Raw genomic sequence first — 13,523 nt, 5'->3', positions numbered from 1 at the left:
TGGTGACGCCCCATTACATAAGTCGTCTATACATGCCATAATTTCTGGAATACTAGTAGCAAAATACCCAAACGTGGATGATAGTGTAGATGATTGTCTGACTCCGTCCCAATTCTGAGTTGATGGAAATCACTATAATCCAGGGAAAAATAAAAACGAGTAAGAATATAGCTTAGGAAGTAAACATATGACAAATAAATAAATTTCTCACATGACTACACCATAGTATAAATTTATTCACAAATAAATTTCATTGTTTGTGTAATTTCCAGCAAGCTGGTTTTCTGCGTCATGACCACTAATTTATTTTTATCTGGAGCTACAGGGCTCAAAATTGAATTCCGTAAATTATATCTGAAACTAGACCCATATATATTTCTATCATAAAATTTTCAAAATTTTTGGTTGAGCCAATTAGTACAGTTTATTCTTTAAATCTTCCCTTGTTTCACTGCCCGACAGTCCTGACCTCCCCTTACAAAAATTCACATAACTCTTTGTAAAGGTTTCAAACAATGTTCTCGTTTGTTTATATTAAAAATATACTCAAAAAGGAATCCAGGAATATATATTTCAAGCCATAATTATTTTTGTATAATTTTTTGTGATTTTCCAAATTTGGAACAGGGGATTTCGAAATCAATCCAGCCCTGTCTCAGTAAAATTTAAATATCTCCAAAAATACAACTCTTTTGCTTGCTCTATTTCTTTCATATGAAAATAGACTCATTCAGATTCAATTTCATATATTATTTAACCTCTAATTCATTTTCCACCATTTATGGTGATTTTTCATAGTTGCCCAACTGCTGCCATTCAAAACAGTTTTGCATTCATATTGTCTCTTTTTGTATTTTTGATTTTCCTCCCATCTTATACATGGGTTGATTAAGTATCAAACCCAATATCCCTCCCATAAACTTGTCCACCACATATATGAATATTCACCTTCCCAATTTACTAGTTGAACCCTCGGAATGTTAACCGTTATCGGTGGATTCCGCACTTAGCAACCACCAATGAATCGGGGAATCAGCACACAGCAACCCCTTGGGGGAATCAGCACTTAGCAACCCCCTTCACATTTCAGATGCGGTGGAATGAGCACTTAGCAACCACCAATGAATAGGGGAATTAGCACTTAGCAACTCCTCGGGAGAATCAACACTTAGCAACCCCCTTTCACATTTAAAATACGGTGGAATCAGCACTTAGCAACCACCAATGAATCGGGGAATCAGCACACAGCAACCCCTTGGGGGAATCAGCACTTAGAAACCCCCTTCACATTTCAGATGCGGTGGAATCAACACTTAGCAACCACCAATGAATCGGGGAATCAGCACACAGCAACCCCTTTATATGCAATATGCTTCGGCCTATTCCGAGTGTTCAACCAAAAACCGTGTTTTGCAACCCGTTACCACCTTTCCCAATTTAACAACATTTTTGGAATCTTGCCAAAAATTTATTTTATATTCAAATAAATCTCAACACAAATCAAATAATATCAATATAATACATTAAGTCACATGTTTACTTACCTCGGTGCAAAATATCGTAATTTTGCAATTCACTCCACTATCTTTTCTTTTCCTCGTTTGAGATAATCTTCCCGTCTCTCTTGATCTATAATAGCAAATTTAACTCGTTTAATGTTCACATTTATTAAAATAATCCTCCACCCAACTTTTTGAAAATTTACAATTTTGCCCCCAAACTTTTACATATTTACACTTTTGTCCCTAAGCTCGGAAATTAAACTTCATCACTGATTCTTAGGTTTTATGACATGCTGAACATTTTTCCCTTCTATGGCAACATCAAATTATCACTCTAACACATACTTTTGAACATTAATTATTTTTACCGATTATGTCAATTTACCCTTTTTCGTTTAAAATCGCTTAGCAGAAGTTGTTTAACATAATTTCTAGCTTCATATTCCACCATAAAACAGCAAAATAAACATATTTCACCTATGTGTATTTTTCCAAATATGAACCCTAACACGAATTATTGATAGAATAAGCTAAATTAAGTTACCAGGACTCCAAAAACGTAAAGAACATTAAAAACGGGGCTTGGAATCACTTACTATTGAGCTTGGAAGCTTAAAAACCCTAACTATGGCTTCCCCCTTGCTTATTTCGTTCACCATGAAGAAGATGAGCACATTTTGCCATCTTTTTCCCTTTTTAATTCTTTTTATTACTCAATGACTAAAATGCCCCCATTTAAAAAAAATCTATTTCACCCATTTCTTATGTCTATTTTTGTCTATCAAATAACTAATGGTCTAATTACCATATAAGGACCCCCAATTTATAATTTCATAACAATTAGACACTTCTAACATGTAGAACTCAACTTTTGCACTTTTTACAATTTAGTCCTTTTGACTAAATTGAGTGCCCAAACGTCGAAATTTTCGAATGAAATTTTTACGAAATGCTTTCGTAAAATTGTAGACCATAAAAATATAATAATAATCATATTTTCTCTCGTCGGATTTGTGGTCCCGAAACCACTATTCCGACTAGACCCAGAATCGGGCTGTTACAATAATAATGTTCTCAAGCCGTCCAACAATTTGGGCGCGTCCTCTTCTAGGACGTTCGCTAACCCATTCGAAAATGGGTCAAGGATGGGACCAATAATTGTGGATAAGGATCTAGATCCAATTCATTTTCAAGCTGTAGGTTCAATACTGAATAATAGGAAAAACATGGTAGTGAAGATTTTGGGTATATTAAGAGTGTCTTTTGTAGTGGAGGAGCAAAATCGTCCTCGTCACTCTATTTTGAACCACAAAATAGGGGAAAATTTTGGGCAACGACTGATTGATAAGATTGGTGAGAAATACTGTGAGAATATGGATCAAGAGCTAGTTACTCTTTCGGATGATGTTTCCTTGACTATCCCGATTGCTTTGGCATTTGATATCATTATTCAAGGATTAAGTCAAGAAATCGAAAATGTAACGAGCATGTCAGAAGTTAAGGTTGGGGTGCATGAGGTGGAGGACGTATCATTGGTTCGATTATTTTTCTGGAGCTACCAAGGTTGTGGTCACCCTTGTTTTCATAGCTTTATGAAAGAACATAAGAGAGAATTGTACGTAGACTTTTTAACTCTATTTGAAACTAGAATCAGTGGAGGAAATGCAGATTCTGTTATTGTGAAGATGGGTTTTGATAACTCATTCAAAGTTGAAGCTTTTGAGTTTACTGGAGGTTTTTGGCTACTTTGGAATGACGATGTAGATGTAGAAGTTATAAAGGCTCACCCAGAGTTTATCCACTTACGCATTTTCTATATTCAGAACCATTTTCCATTTCTATGTACTATCATTTATGCTAGTCCACAGAAAGGAAAATTGGCTCAATTATGGGAGAAGTTGGGTTGGATTATTGCTAATATTGTTGATCCATGCTAATTGCGAGCGATTTTACACTATTTTGAGTAGTGAAGGAAAGGCAGATCCGAATCGCGTCATACAGGCTGCAATCATTGCAGAGATTTTGTTTTTCAGTATGGCTGGTTTGTCATAATTTGATATGTCAAATTAGGCTTCCTCATTATACTTAAAGAGCTTGTTTTCAAGTACATTAGTATATTTCCCATACTTTAGTGTATATTTTATATTTCCAATTTAATAAGTGAAAATACCTCTTTTTACTCATTTTTTAGACCCAAATTGGCCAATTGTATCATTAGGGGCCCTAACGTATGATTGAGTGTTGTAAGCACTCAATGGTGACCCAAAATTGTGGAAATTATCACCGAAGAAAGGGGTATCACAACATCAAAGCTTGAGAATTGCGATACCCCTAACAGGCTCGAGATTAAGACAACATATAGTGGTATCACGATACCCACTTGCCAAGGAGCATCCCATTTCAAGATTGTCGACAATATCACGATACCCAACCCTCGGTATCACGATATCACTATCGTGAGGGGACAAAAAATGACGCCAGGGGTAGTCTTTGTCTAACCAAAACACCAATCAATGAAGGCCTATTCAAGGGCATTTCAGTCAACAAAAGGGGTAAAAAATTACTACTAAAACAACCAATTTTGGTTAATGAGAGAGGAATACCCATATTAGACTTAGTTTAGCTTATTATTTTCTTTAGTTCTATTAGGTTTTCTTCTTCATTTTTAGGGTTTCTTAGTTCTCATCTTTCTTAGTTGTAGAGTTATTTTTCTACAACTTTTTTTCTTATTCTTTAAGTTAGTTATCACTATAGTTAGGGTTTATTTGTACTTTTAGTCCATTTCCTTTGCTTTTAATGATATTTAAGTCTTTATTTTAATATAGTTCAATTTCTTTTAGTTTAATCTATTAGAAACTTCAACTTTTATGCTAATGGCTACCATTTACTTTTCTTGCATGTTTGTTAGCTTAGTTTTTAGCATAGATAACTAAACTCTAAGGGGTTGGTTGATGGAGATGTGGGTAAGTTGATTTTTGGATGAGGGACTAAGTTGAAAATAAATTAGATTAAATTGAATAAACCTAAAACTTAGGAGTGACGCCCCTAAAGGAATATTTAGGCAAGTGAGATCGAGGCGTAATCGTGTTGAGCACCAATTCGTTAGTCTCGGGTTAGCCAGTGAGATCGAAATATAAACTGGGCTAATTTGTCTAATTTGGTAAAGTTGAGACTGAGAGGTAAAACTGAACCACTTTAGGAGTTTAAGCAATTTAGATCCCTAAATCAAAGATTAGTGAACCAAATCGAAATCAATCAACCACTATTTGTTATTTCTTGGTTAATTTAGTAACTTTGCATAATTTACAATTTAGTCATTGTGATAATTAATTGATAAATTAGTGTAATTATTCTTGATTTTATGGCTTGTCGTACTAAAGTGTTTAGTGATTAGTTAGTTAGACTCTTTATTTTTCATGCTTGTAGCTATAAGTTGCTCACTCACCGACTCTCTTTTATTCGATCCTCGAAGTACTCTTTACTCTGCTGTACAATTATATTACAACTGACCTGTCACACTTGCAAACATTGTGCGTTAGCATATTCTGATTATTTGTTTACTGCCTTTTTTATTGATTTCCTTCTATCGGTCCCGAAGGTAATGAGAAGGTTGTCAATGGCATTCATGCTTTGGGTTTTCGGGGGTCGTTACTCACATGGAATAGCGCAGTCTTTTCTAGAGACTTGATCGATCCCTGTGCAACAATATTTTCAATCATTCGCACCAAACACCACGATTTTTCATTTACATAAATTGAAATCTAACCATTTCCCTATTCTAGCTTTGACTAATTTAGCTAGGATAAAGGGAGGGGAGAGACCTTTTCGCTTCTTAGCTAGTTGGTTAGCGCATCCTAAGTTTAAGGAAGTTGTCAAATAGACTTGGAAATCAAAAGTTGATATTGCTAAGAATTTGGAGAATTTTTCCCAACCAATCCAAGAATGGAACAAAATTTTTTTTGGAAACATTTTCGTTTAGAAATGCAGAGCCAGCGCATTCAAAAGGTGTTGGAAAGATGAAATTGAAAATACTCTAAGTCAAGAAGAATTGTTGTGGTTTCAAAAGTCAAGAACTGAATGGCTTTCTAATGGTGACAAGAAAACGAGATTTTTCCATAGTTTTACTTTAAAGAGGTGCAAACAAAACAAAATTGAGGTGTTGAGAATAAATGAAAATGAATGGTTCTATGTTGAGGAAACTGTAAAAAGGCATGCCATTGAGTATTTCTCAAATCTATATACTGAAGAACCTTACGCGATTGGAAATTTTCCTATCAAGGGACGTTCCCCAAAATTGTGGGACTCTTTTCTTAGTGCACTGAATGTCTAGATCACGATGGAGGGAGTTGACGGATTCCATGTAAAATTTTATAAAATGAACTAAGACATTATGGGGAATAGTGTTTACAAGTTGGTTCGACATATCTATATGGAAGGGTATTTAAATCCAAGTTTTAACAAGATGCTCCTGGTTATTATTCCTAAAAGCATCAATACAGATTCCATCAATCAATTTAGACCCATCAACTTATGTCCTGTTTTATATAAGATCACCACTAAAACGATTGTTACCCGACATCAACATGTGATGCAAACTTTGGTGAAACAAAATCATTCTAGATTCATAGCCACATGTAACATTTTTTATAACATTATAACTTCTTAAGAGGTGATACATACAATGAATCAAATGAAAAACAAAAAAGGTGGGATGGCAATAAAAGTGGACTTAGAAAAAGCTTATGACCGGGTTCGCTGGGATTTTTCACTCAATACCTTGTATGATGTCGGTTTTCCAAAATCTCTTATTCGCACTATCATGAACTATGTATCATCCTCGTCAATGCAAGTTTTATGGAACGGGTCTCTCTCTAAAATTTTTATTCCAACCAAAGGTGTAAGACAAGGGGATCCGCTTTCTATTTATCATTTCTTCTTGGGTGTGGAACAATTGGGTCATCTGATTGAAGCTGCTATTGAAGGGGGATCATGGGAACCATTAATGCTCTCTCGCAGAGGACCGACCATTTCTCACCTACTCTTTTTCGATGGTCTAGTTCTCTTTTGCAAAAAGGATGTGAAGGGAGCAGATTGTTTGAAGCAAGTCCTAAATACTTTCTGTCAATTCTCTGGCTATCGAGTGAAAAGACAGAAGACTTAGGTTTTCTTCTTTCGCAACATGTTTGAAGAGGTAGCATCTGGACTGTGCAACAATATGGGATTTATTAGAGTAAGTGGTCTGGGAAGGTACCTTGGAGTACCTTTCTTTCACAATAGAGTTGGGATCAACACTTTTCAATTCTTGTTAGATAGAATACATAGTCGGCTTAATGGTTTAGATGCACAGAAACTATCTCTAGTTGGTCACCTTACACTGGTTAAGTTAGTGTTGTTAACTATTCCAAACTACCCTATAGTGACGTCCCACATCCATATATCAATTTGAAATGAAATTTACAAGATGGCCCGCATGTTCTTGTGGGGGTCATCTTCATCAAGGAAGAAGTTGTCCCTTGTTAACTAGGAGGACTATTGCATGCCCATGGTTAAAGGGGGCTAGGGACTACGTGATTGCAAGATAAAAGCAAGCTTTTTCTAATGAAATTGGGTTACAATTTGGTTTCTAATACTGAGGCATTGCGGGTTCAGGTGTTGCGAAATAAGTACAACATACATGGGTTGCTACCGTCTGACATTCACTGAAGTAACTACTCTTACATTTTGAGGTCTATAGCGACTGTTTGGGACAATGTAAAAAAGGGTCTCATTTATTCTGTTCATGATAGAAGCCTGGTTAACTCCTAGAATAATGACTGGTTAAAGGATTCGGGCCCTTTAAAACAACATTATGTCATCCACAACTCACTTGATGATTCAATTTGTGTTTGTGACATAGTGAACACGGACAGATCATGGAAAGTTTAGTGGCTATCTTTGGTTCTTCCTCAAGGGATGTTGGTTCATATCTCTTAACTTGGCAATGGACCTCTAGAAACACTAAAATATATAGAATTTTTCAGCACCTTTTGATCATTAATTCATTCAAATTTTAAATATTTTCTATTAGATTTTGTGCTTTCATTATAAAATAACTAAATTGGACATGATTTAATACACATATTGATTTTTAGCTATTTTTATATTAAATTTATACAATTTTACCAATTTCAAGCAATTTTTTTCAATAGAAGCAAAACCAGCCTTGAGGTCACCGTGGGAGGATTTAATTGTTGAAGCATTTTTGAAGAATTAGTTGATAACTTAATAGTCATGGACGTCCGAAATTAATATTCTCAGACTCTCCAAAAATTAACTTAATCCAATGTAAAATTGGGTTGATAAATTCAGACAGCCTAATGCGGAATGAAAAGCTTAAAAGGTCCAATTGAGGAAGGAAGAAGGATGAGCTAATGAAGCAGCCCTAAGCTATCTAGCCCTTGCCTAAATCAACTCCCAAAGCTAATTAAAATAATTGAAAAATAGACCCTAAACTCTATCACAAAGTCGTTCCAACCCTTATACTTTTCAAGCCTTCCCTTTATGGCACTGATGCGTCATAAACTAACTAAAAATCTAAGGCAAGTGTACCTATCAATTAATAGTATAGCTATGGTGAGCAAAGATATTGTTCCCACAAAGACTAAAAGTACTAGTAATTATTGTCTTTCTATTATTTAACTGAATAATTAGAGTGATTGATTAAAAACTAAAATTAACTAATTTAATTAAGTAACGAACAAAATAAAGAATAAATCACAAAAATAATCGAGTAATAACCATGAAGCAAAAAAATACCCAGGAAAGAATATACCTAGATTTAATTTGTCACTATCAATCTAAATTACGCAATTTCTTTACTTAGTATCTTGATCCGTAGAAATCCCTAAATTATGCTAATATCTCTTTCAAGAGTAAGAGCAACTGACTCCAAGTTGATTAATTGAAATTTTTTTCTAATTAAAACCCCTATTATCATATTAACTTGTACTATGGATTCCCCTATTAGATTTGACTCAAATCCGGTACATTTATGTCGTCCTATTTCTATGATTGCATGCAACTCCACTCAATTACGCAAGATCTACTCTTTAAAAGGGTTTATTCCTCCTCTAATTTAAGCACATCAAATATGGATCAATAATCTAGAAATATTATACCAAGAGTGGAGCACATATAATTGAGAACAAGATCTAAGTATTTATTACGTAAAATAAAAATCAAACGACAGAATTCATTATAGGGTTCATCTCCCTAGGTATTTAGAAAATTAGTTCATGATTGAAAATAAAAACATTCAAAACACAATATAACCAAAATAAATAAAGAAACTCATGATAATCTTCTAAGAAATTGACTGAGAATCTTCAATCTTGACAGAAATCTCCCTAGTGCTTTTTAAGTTGTTTTCTTAAGTATTCTATGACGACTCCCTCCTATCTTCTTATTTTTGTCATATATACTTCTTAGAATGCTCGAAAGACATAAAAAATCATGTTTTCTTACAGTTTAGGGTGCACATTCACAAAATTGATGCAGCCTTCCACATGGTTGTGTGGTATCCCGTGTAGCTCACACGGTTGTGTGGCCAGGCCGTGTGGAAGGGGTCAACCCGTGTCGCTCCTGTAACTTACTTTAATTTTTTGATTTTCACTCCTTTTGCTCCCAAATGCTCTATTAAGCATAAAAACATGAATTCAAAGGATTAGGAGCATAAAATTCACAATTAACATTGAATAAACAACCAAAAATGCATTAAGAATGAGGTTTAAAACATGTTACTTTTAACACTTATTAGGCACTAAGCCACATTTAGCAAAGGCATACCAATCTCTCTTCCTACTATCAAGGGTTAGCCATGGGAGGAGGGAATCAAGGCTCTCCCATGCTATTTTTAGTCTCCTCAAACTAGTATAAATAGCCACCCTCCTTGCCTTCCATTTGATCACTCAGTCACTCACCATTCATCTTTTCCTCTCATCAGTCCTCTCCTACTTGCTCTTTTATTTTCCCTTCTCCAATTTTTGATTTTCTCCTCTTGAAAAGGAGCCTTGCAATCCTTCTGGAGCAGCAACAGTTAGCATTGTTGAAGGTCCTTGGTCGGCAAAACAAAGTAGAGAGAAAGGGGCGCACACTAGTCTGACTTCGGAGAAACACTGAATTTGTCTTCTAGTTTCTTTCTCTTATTTCTTTTTAATTTGTTTTACGATCAGGAACATAAATGCTAATTATTTTGATGCTTCAAATTTAACTAAAATGAATTAAATTGTGTTTGTGTTAGATTTATTGCATTCTGTCCACTTAAATTATTGAAATTGTGTTTGTGATGTTGTAGGCCTTGGTCATTTGTTCATTTAGATAAAATCATGCTTATGTTATTCTTGCATTATCATTGTAAGATTGAAATTGAATTAATTATTTAATCAGGTTGAATTATAATTAATTGATGCACTATCTAAATGGTTCATGTTTAATCTTCTTAAGTATAAAATTAGATTAAATGAGCAATAATATTAAACAATATTATTCCTTGCATAACCTAAATATTGTTGTGATTAAACTTGTTTCAATATAGAAATATATTGTTAATTCACTTTTTCTTATGCCGCTAATGAAAATTAATTAATTAGTTTAACATAGACATATGCTAGAAAGATTAATTGATTTCAATGAGTATGTTTGCATTGGTTAACAAAGGACCAAGTTGCTATGGAATTATCTGTAACATCATAAAAATTGTTTTAATAATTCTAAGTTAAAGAATAAGATTAATCTAACACACATATGTCATATTGATTAAACTTGTTAAAGATTTTATTTCACCTTGTGTTTTTAATTTAATTTAATTTGTTACTTAGTTAATTTTTAGTCTAGGTAATAACTCACTTTCATCAAAATATTTTTCCACTACCAAATTGTGTAAGTATATATTTCATAAATATTTGATTGTATGGTTCTTATGGAGACAATAACTCGATATATTGATCATGTTATTACTTGTTATGATTGTGTACAATTGTACATTTCCCTCGTTTCAACCTCAGCTGGAAATTTCTCCTTAGTTGAATTGTATAGGCATTTTACTGCATCTAATGCTCCATCTCAATTTGCGAGCAACAAGTTCATTTGGAAAGCCTTGGCGCCACAAAAGGTTTGAGCTTTTCTCTAGTTGCTTACTTGTGTTAGTGTATTAACTAATAAAGAACAGACAAGGTGAGGTACGACTACGTTTCCCCTTTGTGAACGATGTGGGAGGGCTGTAGAATCTGCGATCCATGCTGTTAGAGATTGTGGTTTTGCTCAAATCGTTTGGAAATTTTTGGTTCCAAGGAACATTTTGAGGTTTTTCTTTAACTAGCCGCTTGAACGATGGATTGTCTAGAATATTAGGAATGAAGGTAGCATAAAGTGCTTGGATGGCAAATGGGCTACTTTATATGCTACTGTCAGTTGGTTTCTTTGGAAGAACCACAATGATTTCATATTCAACCAATCTAGCAATAATAGCTACGACCTCATTGCTTTGGATGCAACATGGGCAAAGTCTTTGAAATTCAATTGTCTAACTAAGCAATGGGCATGTACGTTCATGACAAGGGAAAGGTGGCAATTTCTAGCTAATGGATGGGTTGAAGTTAATGTGGATGGTTTAGTGTCGATGAATGGAATAAGGGTAGCAATCAGTGGCGCGATAAGAGGGCCAAATGAAGGCTGGTTGGTGCGTTTTGAAATGGAGGTAGGTATGATTGCCATATTTCAGGTAGAGGGAATGATAATGATCAAAGGATTGAAATTAGCTTAGACGCAAGGCTTTAGACAAGTGGAGTTAGAAAGTGATAATGATTTGTTAATTGATACTCTGTGGAATGGATGTCCTTATTGATCCTCTATCATATGTGAGAAGTTTGTTGGAAGAGGACATTCAATGCACAATGCACGCGGTGAGGTGACTAATGGAGCCCAATCTTTTTAGAATTTTAGTTTAGTACTAAATTTTATTTCTATAAAAAAATTATTTTAAAGCCAATAAATATATAAAATAATTATTTCATAGAAGATTATATCATGCTAAATTAAATCTTATCAATTCCAAAACATTAGTATTACGTAACAAATATCATTTCTTATAATTAATGAAAGAAACACAGCCAACCCTAACAAAGAAGTCACAATCATTGAGTTTTACCATTGTTGTTATTGCAATAATCAGGATGACGTAGGTTTAAGTACACTTAAGCACGTTTTCCTTCCAATATCAGGGTTAAGAAAGGGTTACGAATAGAAGCGAGCATTGTATTTAAAAAAATCCAAAATAAACCTTAATAGAGAATCCATAATCAATAGTATAAACTATACAATTAATCACCAACTATTAGCTTGTTTCTGTTTTGGTCACCAAACTATAAAAAAATTCAATTTCATCATTAACATTTTAGATCATTTTTCTTTTAGTCACCCTCCGTTAAATAGTTAACAAAAATGGTCATGTGACATTTTTCTAATTGGTATAATAACACTTAGTCCTCAATACTTACACATTTTATCAATTTGATCCTAATTCAAAATTATTCAATAAATTTAACCCTCTATATTTACAAATTATATCAATTTGATCCTCAAACACATATAATTAAATGGTTATTTTAGATTTTTAAAATAAATTAAATTATATGTGTTTAAGGATAAAATTGATAGAATTTGTAAATATGGAGGATTAAATTTATTGAATTGTTCAGAATTAGGATCAAAATGATGGAACGAGTAAGTATTGTGGACTAAATGTGTTATTATACCAGTTAGAAAAAGGCACCTTGTCATTTTCGTTAACCATTTAACAAAGAGTGACCAAAATAAAAATGATCTAAAATGTTAATGACGAAATTGAAAATTTTTATAGTTTGGTAACAAAAACAGAAACGCATTAATAGTTGGGTGACTAACTGTATAGTTTACCCTAATTAATATTAGGCATAATGGCATATTTAGCCCTTATTATTTACATCTTTTATCAATTTGGCTCTTATTTTTCGTTAAATTTGACCCTCAACCTTTTAAAAAGAATCGAATTTGACCATCAACCTTATAAAAAAAGTCAATTTGTTGTTTTTTAATGAAAATACTAACTAAATGTTAATTTTTAACATGGCGACCCACCTAATAATTCATGTACACTTTGTAATGGTTTTTTTTAAAAAACGAGCTTTAATTTTTGAACCATTATGAACTTTTACAAACTTTTTTATTTCTTTTATTTGAATTTTTATTTTTGAATATTCTATGATTTTTAAATTATTTGTTGAAGTGGCATATATGAAAAATAATGTCATGTCAAGATGAACTACATGTGTATCATTACGTGGGTGGTCATGCCAACATAACTAAAAATTTAATGTTTTAATAAACATTTCTATAAAAATAATTTAACACTTTTTAAAAATAATAAATCAAATTTAATTTAAAAATAATGTCAAAATTAACTATTCATACCATACAAATAAAACCAAACGATTTTAACAACTATTAATCCCCACAACTTTATATTGTAAACTACTAATTAATTGCATGAAAATCACGGATGCAAGAGTATAACATGACAAAGAAAACCCTCACATCTCCTACCTATCTTTCATATGTGTGTTTTCTTACCAAACTGATTTGCATTAAGAACCCAAATTGAACAGATTAATAATAATAACAAAAACAAAACTAAAGAAGAAATCAGTTTATTCACTTTATTGATTGAGTAAAAACATTCACAATACAAGGCATCCATCCTCATATTTAAACAATGAAATGAACTGAGTTAACAACTAACCTTAACCAACTTTAACTGCTAACAACTTCTTTAACTAACAACTAACTTCAACTGACTTGACTTTCCTTAATATTCCTCCACTACTGCACTCTTCTGTGATTAAAAATTAGGATGATCATACTGATTGACCACATTAAGTGAAGGTCAAAACTTACAGAAGAACGGAGCAAAAAATGGCTTTATAACCACATTAGCTACATTTTCTTGTG

This window comes from Gossypium raimondii, chromosome 11 (assembly GCF_025698545.1).
Source record: "Gossypium raimondii isolate GPD5lz chromosome 11, ASM2569854v1, whole genome shotgun sequence".
Lineage (NCBI taxonomy): Eukaryota > Viridiplantae > Streptophyta > Magnoliopsida > Malvales > Malvaceae > Gossypium > Gossypium raimondii.
The sequence above is the reverse complement of the archived record's forward strand: the minus strand, read 5'-3'. Positions refer to the sequence as shown.